Raw genomic sequence first — 12,317 nt, forward strand, 5'->3', positions numbered from 1 at the left:
GCTTGTAAATTTTGGAGATTAATCCTTTGTCTGTTGTTTCATTTGCAAATATTTTCTCCCATTCTGAGGGTTGTCTTTTGGTCTTGTTTATGGTTTCATTTGCTGTGCTAAAGATTTGAAGTTTCATTAGATCTAATTTGTTTATTTTTTTTTCCATTTCTCTACAAGGTGGATCAAAAAGGATCTTGTTGTGATTTATGTCATAAAGTGTTCTGCCTATGTTTTCCTCCAAGAATTTGATGGTGTCTGGCCTTACATTTAGGCCTTTAATCCATTTTGAGTTTACTTTTGTGTATGGTGTTAAGGAGTGTTCTAATTTCATTATTTTACATGTAGCTGTCCAGTTTTCCCAACACCACTTATTGAAGAGGCTGTCTTTTCTCCATTGTATATTCTTGCCTCCTTTATCAAAGATAAGGTGACCATATGTACGTGGGTTTATCTCTGGGCTTTCTATCCTGTTCCATTGATCTAAATTTCTGTTTTTGTGCCAGTACCATACTGTCTTGATTACTGTAGCTTTGTAATATTGTCTGAAGTCAGGGAGCCTGATTCCTCCAGCTCCATTTTTCTTTCTCAAGATTGCTTTGGCTATTCAGGGTCTTTTGTGTTTCCATACATATTTTGAAAATTTTTGTTCTAGTTCTGTGAAAAATGCCAGTGGTAGTTTGATAGGGATTGCATTGAATCTGTAGATTGCTTTGGGTAGTAGAGTCATTTTCACAATGTTGATTCTTCCCATCCAAGAACATGGTATATCTCTCCATCTATTTGTATCATCTTTAATTTATTTCATCAGTATCTTATAATTTTCTGCATACAGGTGTTTTGTCTCCTTAGGTAGGTTTTATTTCTAGATATTTTATTCTTTTTGTTGCAATGGTTAATGGGAGTGTTTTCTTAATTTCACTTTCAGATTTTTCATCATTAGTGCATAGTAATGCAAGAGATTTCTGGGCATTAATTTTGTATCCTGCTACTTTACCAAATTCACTGATTAGCTCTAGTAGTTTTCTGGTAGCATCTTTAGAATTCTCTATGTATAGTATCATGTCATCTGCAAACAGGGACAGCTTTACTTCTTCTTTTCCAATTTGGATTCCTTTTATTTCTTTTTCTTCTCTGATTGCTGTGGCTAAAACTTCCAAAACTATGTTGAATAATAGTGGTGAGTGTGGGCAACCTTGCCTTGTTCCTGACCTTAGTGGAAATAGTTTCAGTTTTTCACCACTGAGGATGATGTTGGCTGTGGGTTTGTCATATATGGCCTTTATTATGTTGAGGAAAGTTCCCTCTATGCTTACTTTCTGGAGGAATTTTATCATAAATGGGTGTTGAATTTTGTCAAACGCTTTCTCTGCATCTATTGAGATGATTATATGGTTTTCATCCTTCAATTTGTTAATATGGTGTATCAAATTTATTGATTTGCCTATATTGAAGAATCCTTGCATTCCTGGGATAAAACCCACTTGATCATAGCGTATGATCCTTTTAATGTGCTGTTGGATCTGTTTGCTAGTATTTTGTTGAGGATTTTTGCATCTATGTTCATCAGTGATATTGGCCTGTAGTCTTCTTTCTTTGTAACATCTTTGTCTGGTTTTGGTATCAGGGTGATGGTGGCCTCGTAGAATGAGTTTTGGAGTGTTCCTCCTTCTGCTATTGTTTGGAGGAGTTTGAGAAGGATAGGTGTTAGCTCTTCTCTAAATGTTTGATGGAATTCGCCTGTGAGGCCATCTGGTCCTGGGCTTTTGTTTGTTGGAAGATTTTTAATCTCAGTTTCAATTTCATTGCTTGTGATTGGTCTGTTCATATTTTCTATTTCTTCCTGGTTCAGTCTCAGAAGGTTGTGCGTTTCTAAGAATTTATCCATTTCTTCCAGGCTGTCCATTTTATTGGCATAGAGTTTCTTGTAGTAATCTCTCATGATCCTTTGTATTTCTACAGTGTCAGTTGTTACTTCTCCTTTTTCATTTCTAAGTCTATTGATTTGAGTCTTCTCCCTTTTTTTCTTGATAAGTCTGGCTAATGGTTTATCAATTTTGTTTATCTTCTTAAAGAACAAGCTTTTGGTTTTATTGATCTTTGCTATTCTTTCCTTCATTTCTTTTTCATTTATTTCTGATATGATCTTTATGATTTCTTTTGTTCTGCTAACTTTGGGGTTCTTTTGCTCTTCTTTCTCTAACTGATTTAGGTGTAATGTTAGGTTGTTTATTTGAGATGTTTCTTGTTTCTTAAGGTAGGATTGTATTGTTGTAAACTTCCTTCTTAGAACTGCTTTTGCCACACCCCTTAGGTTTTGGGTTGTTTTGTTTTCATTGCCATTTGTTTCTAAGTATTTTTTCTAAGTATTCTTCAGTTATCTCTTGGTTATTAAGTAGTGTGTTGTTTAACCTCCATGTGTTTGTATTTCTTGCACATTTTTTTTACTGTAATTGATATCTAGTCTCATAACATTGCAGTCAGAAATGATACTTGATACAATTTCAATTTTCTTAAATTTACCAATGCTTGATTTGTGACCCAAGATATGACCTATCCTGGAGAATGTTCCATGAGCACTTGAGAGGAATGTGTATTCTGTTGTTTTTGGATGGCATGTCCTATAAATATCAATTAAGTCCATCTTGTTTCATGTATCATTTAAAGCTTGTGTTTCCTTATTTATTTTCATTTTGGATGATCTGTCCATTGGTGACAGTGGGGTGTTAAACTCCCCTATAATGATTGTGTTACTGTCGATTTCCCCTTTTATGACTGTTAGTATTTGCCTTATGTATTGAGGTGCTCCTATATTGGCTTCATAAATATTTACAATTGTTATATCTTCTTCTTGGATTGATCCCTTGATCATTATGTAGTGTCGTTCTTTGTCTCTTGTAATAGTTTTTGTTTTAACGTCTATTTTGTCTGATATGAGAATTGCTACTCCAGCTTTCTTTTGATTTCCATTTGCATGGAATATCTTTTTCCATCTCCTCACTTTCAGTCTGTATGTGTCCCTAGGTCTGTAGTGGGTCTCCTGTAGACAGCATATATATGGGTCTTGTTTTTGTATCCACTCAACCAGTCTATGTCTTTTGGTTGGAGCCTTTTATCCATTTACATTTAAGGTAATTATCTATATGTATATCCCTATTACCAGTTTCTTAACTGTAGGTCTTTTCCGTCTCTTGTGTTTCTTGCCTAGAGAAATTCCCTTAGCATTTGCTGTAAAGCTGGTTTGGCGGTGCTGAATTCTCTTAGCTTTTGCATGTCTGTAAAGCTTTTAATTTCTCTGTCAAATCTGAATGAGATCCTTGCTGGGTAGAGTAATCTTGGTTGTAGATTTTTCTCCTTCATCACCTTAAATATGTCCTGCCAGTCCCTTCTGGCTTGCAGAGTTTCTGCTGAAAGGTCAGCTGTTAACCTTATGGAGATTTCTTTATGTGTTATTTGTTGTTTTTCCCTTGCTGCTTTTAATATTTTTTCTTTGTATTTAATTTTTGATACTGTGATTAATATGTGTCTTGGCATGCTTCTCCTTGGATTTATCCTGTATGGGACTCTCTGTGCTTCCTGGACTTGATTAACTATTTCCTTTCCCATATTAGGGAAGTTTTCAACTATAATCTCTTCAAATATTTACTCAGTCCCTTTCTTTTTCTCTTCTTCTTCTGGGACCCCTATAATTTGAATGTTGTTGTGTTTAATATTGTCCCAGAAGTCTCTGAGACTGTCCTCAATTCTTTTCATTCTTTATTCTGCTCTGCAGTAGTTATTTCCACTATTGTATCTTCCAGGTCACTTATCCATTCTTCTGCCTCAGATATTCTGCTATTGATTCCTTCTAGAGAATTTTAAATTTCATTTAATGTGTTGCTCATCACTGTTTGTTTGCTCTTTAGTTCTTCTAGGTCCTTGTTAAACTTTTCTTCTATTTTCTGCATTCTATTTCCAAGATATTGGATCATCTTTACTATCATTATTCTGAATTCTTTTTCAAGTAGACTGACTATTTCTTCTTCATTTGTTAGGCCTGGTGGGTTTTGGCCTTGCTCCTTCATTTGCCATGTGATTTTCTGTCTTCTTATTTTGCTTAACTTACTGTGTTTGGGGTCTCCTTTTCGCAGGCTGCAGGATCGTAGTTTCCATTATTTTTGGTGTCTGTCCCTAGTGGCTAAGGTTGGTTCAGTGGGTTGTGTAGGCTTCCTGGTCGAGGGGACTAGTGCCTGTGTTCTGGTGGGTGAGGTTGGATCTTGTCTTTCTGGTGGGCAGGTCCACATCTGGTGGTATGTTTTGGGGTGTCTGTGGCCTTATTGTGATTTTAGGCAGCCTCTGTGCTAATGGATGGGGTTGTGTTCCTGTCTTGCTCGTTGTTTGGCATATGGTGTCCAGCACTGTAACTTGATGGTCGTTGAGTGGAATTGGGTCTTGGCAACTCCAACTCTCAACTCCAAGGTCGTTGAGATGGAGATGTCTGGGAGATTTTTGCCATTTGATGTTACGTGGATCTGGTAGGTCTCTTGTGGATCAGTTTCCTGAACTTGGCTCTCCCACCTCAGTGGCACAGCCCTGATGCCTGGCTGGAGCACCAAGAGCCTGTCCTCCACATGGCTCAGAATAAAAGGGAGGAAAAGGGCTTCCTTGGTGGTGCAGTGGTTGAGTGTCCACCTGCCAATAGAGGGGACACAGGTTCGTGCCCCAGTCCGGGAAGATCCCACATGCCGTGGAGTGGCTGGGCCCGTGAGCCATGGCCACTGAACCTGTGTGTCCGGAGCCTGTGCTCCACAACAGGAGAGGCCACAACAGTGAGAGGCCCACGTACCACACACACACACAAAAACAAAACAAAACAAACAAACAGAAAAAACGGAGGAAAAAAGAAAGAAGATAAAATAAGTTGTTAAAATAAAAAATAATTTTTAAGAAAAAATATTTTGTAAGTAATAAAAAACAAACAAAAAAAACGGACAGACAGAACCCTATGACAAATGTTAAAAGCAAAGCTATACAGATAAAATCACACAACGAAGCATACACATACACACTCACAAAAAGAGGAAAAGGGGAAAAAATCAGAAATCTTGCTCTCAAAGTCCACCTCCTCAATTTGGGATGTTTCGTTGTGTATTCAGGTATTCCATAGATGCAGGACATATTAGGTTGATTGTGGAGATTTAATCCGCTGCTCCTGAGGCTGCTGGGAGAGTTTCCCTTTCTCTTCTTTGTTCCCACAGCTCCTGGGATTCAGCTTTGGATTTGGCCCTCGTCTCTGCATGTAGGTCGCTTGAGGGCGTCTGTTCTTCTCTCAGACAGGACGGGGTTAAAGGAGCAGCTGATTCGGGGTCTCTGGCTCACTTAAGCCTGGGGGAGGGAGGGGTACTGATGCCGGGTGAGCCTGCGGCGGCAGAGGCCAGCGTGACGTTGCACCAGCCTGAGGCGCACTGTGCGTTCTCCTGGGGAAGTTGTCTCTGGATCCCGGGACTCTGGCAGTGGCGGGCTGCACAGGCTACCCGGGAGGGAGGTGTGGACAGTGACCTGTGCTCGCACACAGGCTTCTTGGTGGATGCAGCAGCAGCCTTAGTGTCTCATGCCCGTCTCTGTGGTCCGTGCTGTTAGCCGCGGCTCGTGCCCTTATCTGGAGCTCCTTTAGGCAGTGCTCTTAATCCCCTCTCCTCATGCACCAGGAAACAAAGAGGGAAGTAAACGTCTCTTACCTCTTCGGCAGTTCCAGACCTTTTCCTGGACTCCCTGCCAGCTAGCTGTGGCACACTAACCCTTTCAGGCTGTGTTCACACCGCCAGTCCTCTCCCTGGGATCCAACCTCCAAAGCCCAAGCCTCAACTCCCAGCCCCCTCCCGCCCCGGCAGGTGAGCAGACAAGCCTCTCGGGCTGGTGGGTGTTGGTCAGTACCCATCCTCTGTGCAGAAATCTCTCCGCTTTGCCCTCTGCACCCCTGTTGCTCTGTTCTCCTTCACGGCTCCGAAGCTTTCCCCCTCCGCCACCTGCAGTCTCTGCCCGCAAAGGGGCTTCCTAGTGTGTGGAAACATTTCCTTCTTCACGGCTCCCTCCCTGAGGTACAGGTCCCGTCCCTATTCTTTTGTCTCTGTTTATTCTTTTTTCTTTTGCCCTACCCAGGTATGTGGGGAGTTTCTTGCCTTTTGGGAGGTCTGAGGTCTTCTGCCTGCGTTCAGTAGGTGTTCTGTAGGAGTTGTTCCACAGGTAAATGTATTTCTGGTGTATCTGTGGGGAGGCAGGTGATCTCCACATCTTACTCTTCCACCATCTTGAAGCTCCTCCCCCGAACTATCAATTTCTAATTGAACTTCTTTGTAAAAATAAGTTCTAGTAAATAGTGTTAAAGCCAACTCTACTTTTAAAAAAATATTATAATGCATTTGAAAAGCTTAGACTTGTTTACTGCACATATGGATGGATTTACTCAGCCAGATCATATCCTTTTAGTCAACTCAGGAGAGGAATCGTAGCTTCATAGTAAATAGGTCATGGTAGATATATTTCAGTGTCACCATTGGAGGATGATAATCTTCAGTTTGACTGAATAAAACATAATTTCATATGAAAATATTTTACCCCCTAACTGGACAATAGAATCATAGTCTAAAGAAAGACTTTATGTAGCTAAAGAAAAACTATAATCAGTATAACTATTTGGAGAAACTGCTTAGCATTCTTAGTATAATGCAGCTTTATTATTATACCTCTTACTGGTACATTATATTGATTTGTGTTGGAATTAACAGAAGAGCTCCAAAATCTCCTTTTAGGGAAAAGCTGTTACTGGTCCGGAGAAGATGCATCACAGGATCATCAGTACCACAACTGAGGGAAGATATGGCAGAATTAAATGGTCAGCGTGTGATATCATTAAACCTGTTTGAGTTATTTCTGATTTTATGGCTTCCTGTTGACAATGAGAATGAAATATTGAAATTAACAACTGTCTTTTAATGTAGGATGAACAATAAAAAATGGAACAAGTTCTGAAGAGAGAAGACAAAGGAATTAAAAAATAAGAGGTGAGGTAGCCAAGAGTATTTTAAGACAAAAAAGCATTAAACATAAAATTAAAAAATTAATAAACTGGACTCATTCTATTAAGAAATTCTGTTCATACATAGACATCACTTTAAAGTGCAAAAACAAGCCACATACAGAGAGAAAATACTTTTAAAACAGATTTGACAAAATACTTTTATCCAAGTACTCTACAAATCAATACTAAAATATTACAAACTCAATTAAAAATGAACAAAATAATTGAACAGCCACTTCTAAAAGGTTATCTAGCTTATCAATAAATGTACATAATGGTCCCTAGTGTTATTACTCATCAGGTAAAAGCCAAATTAAAACAATGCTCAGCTACTACTACTTTCCCACAAGAATGATCAAAATTAAATAGTCTGAAAATAGCAAGTGTTGTCAAAGATTTAGAGCAAGTGGAGCTCTCTTACATTGTTGGTGGGACTGTAAACCTGAAAATCATTTTGGAAAACTATTGATACGATCTGAAAAAACTGCTGTCAAAATCTAGAAGGATGGTTATCTTTAGAGAGTGATGACAAAAAAAAAAAAGGAGCAGTAGAGACACTTTAGGCATTAGGGCATGCTTAGCATTGGTAGTGTATGCCTATTTATAAGAATTCATCAAATTTTACACTGAAATTTATATATAATTCATTATTATGCTTTAAAAAAACCCAGTGCAAATGAAATGATGGTTATATGTTCCTCTAAATTCAGAAAGCCATTTGAGCTTATTCCTCCTTTAAATCTTTATTGTTTAGATGCCATCACAGAGTTACCCATGCCTGTCAGAAGTGTGATGCTTAATTTTAAAGACCTTAGAATTCATTCATCCTTTCAACACATATTTGTTGTGTTCTTATTACATGGTAGCTATTAAGAGAGGTAAATAAATCCAGTTGGGAGAATGCATCATTTGAAAATTACTTAAAAGACTAAAAGAACCTGAACAATACATTTGAGGTTACATAAAGTTCACACGAACTTAAGGACTAGAGCCAAATGTTAAACGCAAAACTAGATAAATTTAACCAGGTTTGGAATAAGCTTCAGCTATAAGTGACTAACTTCTTAGAGTCAGCTGAGGGACTTTTGTTCTCAATTGCCTTTTTCCACCCCTTATCTTTTAACATAACATCTACAATTTGGAGATGCTGAAGACATTTCCAATGTTAATGGTATCTTATTGAATTTGATAGAGCCCTTGGATTTGTATTATTTTTTTAACATCAGAAACCTTAACAAACATTTAATATCTTAGTGAGACTAGTATGGTGTTTCCTGAGAATAAGGGGACCAAAAAAATAAATAAATAAAGCACAGAAAAAGCAAAGGGAATAAAAGGGAAAACTGTTTTCATAAAAGTAAAGATAGAAGAAGAAGGAAAAGGAAGAGATTAACTAAGTAACTATAGACTGAGTGAAAATTGATGGGTGCCAGAGAGAAATTTTATGTACATCACAATTTTACCTAGCCACCATAGCCTAATGGCTAATTGGAGGGCAGAGGCTAGATGATATGTAAAAAGAGATAGTAACGTATATGTTAGAATGGCTAAAATTTAAAGTACTAAAAACAATTAATGCTGGCTTGATTGTGGAGCAACAGAAACTATCATTCATTGCTGATGGGAATGAAAAATGGTACAGCAACTTTGGAAGACAGTCTGGCAGTTTTTCACAAAGCTAAAAATGGCCTTATGGAAAAGATTCAGTAATCATTTTCCCTGGTATTTACCCAAATGGCTTGAAAATTTATGTCCACACAAAGACCTGAACAGAGATGTTTATAGAAGTTTTATTCCTATTTGCCAAAACTTGGAAGTAATCAAGATGTGCTTCAAAAGGTGAATGGATAAATAAACTGTGGTACATCCAGACAATGGAATATTATTCAGGGATAAAAAGAAATGAGCTATCAAGCCACAGAAGGATAAGGAGGAATCATAAAGGCTTATTGCTAAGTGAAAGAAGTCAATGTGAAAAGGCAAAATACTGTATGATTCCACTATGACATTCTGGAAAAGAAAAAACTATGGAGACAGTCAGAAGATTAGTATTTGCAGGAGTTTGGAAGGAGGGAGGGAAGAATAGAGGGGGCAAAGGGGATTTTTAGGGCAGTGAAACTATTCTGTATGGTACTGTAATAGAGGTTAATGACATTATGCATTTGTCAAAACCCACAGAACAGTACAACACAGAGTGAACACTAATCTAAACTACAGGTTTTAATTTTTAATGTATTAATATTGGTGTGTATGTGTGTGTAAGAGGGGTGACATATAGGAATTCTGTATTTCCTGCTCAATTAATCTGAAAACTTAAAACTCTTCTTCAAATAAAGTTTATTAATTAAAAAAAGGATATTGTATAAGATAGATATATGGATGAATAAACAGGAGGAAATGGTGAATGTAAAGACAGGGAGGAATATGTACACTTTGGAGGCAACTTGGATAGATGACATGCCAGAGAATAGGGTCAGGATTTGAGAAGATAACTTTTAATATGCTTTTAAAGCTACTTTTGAAATAAATTTTTGATTACTGTGATTTGCCATCAGTTTCTGAACAATTTTATCCCATGGTTGTCAAAGCCCATAGAAGGGTACAACACAAAGAATGAAGAGTAAACTATGGATTTTAATTAATAATTATATGTCATTATTGGCTCATCAACATAAAAAGCAATTTTTTTTTTATTTTTTAAAGTAGCATGAAAAGTAAAAAGTATGTCAGTTATGATGGTCAATGTTCTAAAACTAAATAAAAAGTAGATTTATTTTTCTAAAGTTCCTTACTAGTGTTCACAACAGTCAAACTGGTTCTTTCTAGCTCTCAAATGTTTCTGTTTTCTTATTTCTGAAATAAATAAATATTCAGTTTTGGGACAGAGGAAAATATGCTTTAAAAGGATATTATCGATTACAGAACTTTGACCAATTTCTTTGGTTTAATTTTCTTAAGTGAAGTATCTAAAGAAAACCAGAGATGATGAAATATTTAATTGAAAACCACAACACGATCAAACCTGATTGGTATGCCTGGCTATGAAGAATAGTATTTGGGGTCTGATATGTCTAGACTTTGAAAATACAGCATTCCTTCTTATAAAGTGGTACAATAACTTTTTTCACCTGCTTTCTTGAGGTATAATTGACAAATATAATTGTGTATATTTAAAGTGTGCCAAGTGATGATTTAATAAAGTGATGCAATAACTTTTAAGAGACACCCTAACTAGGTAACAAAGTGATCCCAAATATTTTAATGAGTGTGAGGCCTTCTCCCTGTGTCAGGGGACAAAGAATTAATGAGTTATTCCAAGTATATATATAATGTAAACATGACATAAAAGGAAGGTATACACATGATTTATCACATGCTCTGACCAGGGTATATAAGCATCCTTCTACACATGCTGACATTCATACTCAGGTTCTTGCTTTGAATAGCAAACCAAACTCACCACCCCGACACCAGGAGCCATTACAGCAACTATTACGGAAGCCTGGGCTATGGCTATAGAGGCTTTGGTGGTTGGGCTATGGCTACGGTTGTGGATGTGGCAGCTTCCGCAGACTGGGCTATGGCTGTGGCTTCAGAGGCTATGGATATGGCTCTGGTTATGGAAGTTTTGGATATGGCTGCCATCACTACCCATCATTCTGTGGAAGATAGATATGGATTTTCTAGCTTCCACTGAAATCTTACCCTAGGAGCCCTATATCTGAAATTACAGGGGGCTTTCCAAATCTGATCTCAAAAATTGGACCACAAAGATCATACTGGAGTTATCTGCACAGAAGTATCTAGCTTCTCAGAATTTTGGACAATTTTTCAATACACTCCTATACCTCCATCATAATCCTAGACTCCTCTAATATTTTTTTTAAAGCTAACTGGATTATCTGTTTACCTTTCAGTAAAACATTAAATTTGAAAACAAAATATGTTTTTTGTCTTGTTCATGAAACTCAATTATATGGAAGTGATGATGGTTCCATTCTACTCAATTGTCAGTAAGGGATGGTATCTCCTTGGCTTAGAATCATTTTTTTTTTCCATATACCTCACAAATATCCATACAGATAGAAAGACTGATATAAAGACTAATTCTAGACTAATATGAAAAGATTTTTTTCAAAACTGTTAGTGATTTAATATTTTTACATCTCTTGCTTTTGTTTAGATAGTATTCAGATTTAAGTCAACAACAAAAAGCAATGTCGATTTAACATATCTATATATTTATTTATCAAATACATGTGTTTTATTTAACTTAACTCACATTTCTCAATTCAGTCCAAATGCATAATGAATCCTTCCATTTATTCAAAATCTATTTGGCTTTTTATTGTAAATGCAAATACATGGTAATAGATCAAACCATCACTAGGCTATGAAAGTAAACCACCTTTCCAAATTTTTTATATTTAGTATAATCCACCCTGTGTATCATAGTCTTCTACACATTATTTTCTTTGATATTTTCATCAAGCAGCTGATCTATAAGTAAATAATGAATTAGGGTAACGTTTTTCATATGAGGTCATTTAACTCAAAACATTTTAACTAAGACTTTTCTGTTAGCTTTCCTATATTCTTACTGAATCTTCATGACTTGACATGGTATTCTTCTTTACTACCATCATTATATTGGCCATTTTTTCAACCTAAGAAGGGAAAAAAAACAACAAGACATAATCGTGAACTAATTTATTTTTTAGCTTAAGCTGATAACAAGCACAGCTATATCCTAAGAGCTTTCCTATAAACCTGAATTTCAGTTAAATCTGAATTTCCCCTTTTAAAAATGGACAGGAGGGGACATTTCATTGGTGAAATAAGAAAAATATGTAAGCAAATACCAATTTTTTCCTAAAATCAAATGATATATTCAGGTAATAATATAAAATTGAGATTTTTTTATTGAGGTATACTTGACATATAACATTCTATCAGTTTCAGGTATACAACATAATGATTCAATATTTGTATACAATATTTGTATACACCACAATAATTCTAGTTAGCATCCATCACCACACACAGTTTCATTTTTTTCCTGTGATAAGAACTTTTAACATTACTCTCTTAGTAACTTTCAAATATGCAATATAGTATTATTAACTATAGTGACTGTGCTGTACATTACATCACCGTGATTTACTTAGTTTGTAACTAAAAGTTTGCAGCTTTTGACCTCCTTCACCCATTTTGCCCACTCCCAACCCCCTCACTTCTGGCAGCCACCAATCTATTCTCTGTATCTATGAGG

The sequence above is a fragment of the Delphinapterus leucas genome, chromosome 4, assembly GCF_059928025.1.
Source record: "Delphinapterus leucas isolate spDelLeu-1000000601 "Yukka" chromosome 4, BTC_Dleu_Yukka2, whole genome shotgun sequence".
Taxonomy (NCBI): Eukaryota; Metazoa; Chordata; class Mammalia; order Artiodactyla; family Monodontidae; genus Delphinapterus; species Delphinapterus leucas.